The sequence below is a fragment of the Corylus avellana genome, chromosome ca4 (genome assembly GCF_901000735.1).
Source record: "Corylus avellana chromosome ca4, CavTom2PMs-1.0".
NCBI classification, from domain to species: domain Eukaryota; kingdom Viridiplantae; phylum Streptophyta; class Magnoliopsida; order Fagales; family Betulaceae; genus Corylus; species Corylus avellana.
The window spans coordinates 2,325,273-2,326,695 of NC_081544.1; the positions used below are offsets into that span (position 1 = coordinate 2,325,273).

The 1,423-nt window shown below is 35.7% G+C and overlaps 1 long non-coding RNA gene across 1 annotated transcript; it reads left to right on the top strand.

The window, feature by feature from the left end:
* Nucleotides 1–618: 618 nt before the first annotated feature.
* Nucleotides 619–1,105, top strand: LOC132176987 (uncharacterized). Its single transcript, XR_009439710.1, has 3 exons — nt 619–705; nt 798–867; nt 1,069–1,105. It is a non-coding gene; the product is annotated as an uncharacterized LOC132176987 (long non-coding RNA).
* The last annotated feature ends 318 nt before the right edge of the window (nt 1,106–1,423 follow it).

The following is a 1,423-nucleotide window of genomic DNA, read 5'->3' on the forward strand; positions in this document are numbered from 1 at the left end:
TCTTCATCAAATAGAAAATAATTTTAATCCGGACATGTGTAAATGAAGTGTTTTGCACCCTTCAATAGAGAGAAAACATTTCAGCTTGAAACACCAAAAATTAATATAACCATTAATACTAAATAATTTTTGTATTCTTGACAAAATACCTCATACACAAAATAGCCATTGATAAAACCATCGGTGCAACTGTCTTGGTTGGATTTGAAGAATCCGGTGTTAATGGCTCAAAGGTGGGTGGGAGTTTTGGTGACGGGCTTGGGTTATAATGAATAGAAAAGTTCACAAGATTAAATTGGATTAAAGATACAATGTTTTCATTTCTATTATATTTGGTGTTTTTACCTAATATATCAAATTTCTATTGAAAGTTGTAAAATTAAGTTTTATGCCACATCCACATCCTGATAGAAGAGACTCTCCATTTAAAATACTTGAAAATTTCAGATTTCTTAATAGCATGCCCAAGCCTAGATATTAGGAATAGATCTTGATGATACTGTAATTGTATTTTGGGGAGTTGGAGTACTTTTTACCAATTTGGGATTTGATAAACCTATATTATTTCTGCAGCCAGAAGATTTTTGGTTTAGTGCGCCCAAGAAGGGGGTAATGGTCTTTTGCTTTGCCAGGGGAGCCAGGTCTGTCGGAGTTGGGTGGGGACTTCAAAGTCCATTTTCATGACCGTCAAGGAGATTTCTACTTGTCTGTAATTCGGCTTCGTCCCCAATAAATCATTCTCTTGTTAGCTTTTAAGACATGAAATTGAAATATAATACTTTTTCTGTGATTTTCAGCTGGCTGAACACAACAATGACGGAAAATAGAAAAGTTTTAAACACCGATGATCTTGACGGATTTGACAAGGTGAAGATCAAACTTATATATCATGATCTGCCCATACAGCACTTAGATCTTAGCACTTATTCTCTACCAGATTTAGCTCTATAAATTCTAGAGAAAGGAGTTTGCTTCTGTTCTGTGTCACTGTTTTCTTAGCTTTCTTGAAAATTGATGATTATTGTACAACATCATTTAATTATTTATTCTCGTATATGCTTTCTGTAGAGGAAACTGCCTTCCCCGGGATTTCAGGTTGAGGTTGAGTGTTAGGAAATTAATCCTATTTCTCAAGACCCGTGAGATGCGAAAAATAAGAAGAATGCGGAATAACAAAGATTAGGCAATCACACACGACACAAAGATTTAAGTGGTTCGGCTTAACAAGCCTACATCCACTGGCGGAGACGACCCGGAGAAAATTCACTATCAAAAGATGAGTACAAGAGAGTAACAGGGTGAGAAAACCACTCAAACCCAAAGCCCCAAATACACCCAATTCTCACTTTACCCAAAGGAGAATAATAACAAAAAGGGAAAAAACACTCTTTCTTACTCTCACTTTTTCTCTTTTTTTCTCCTC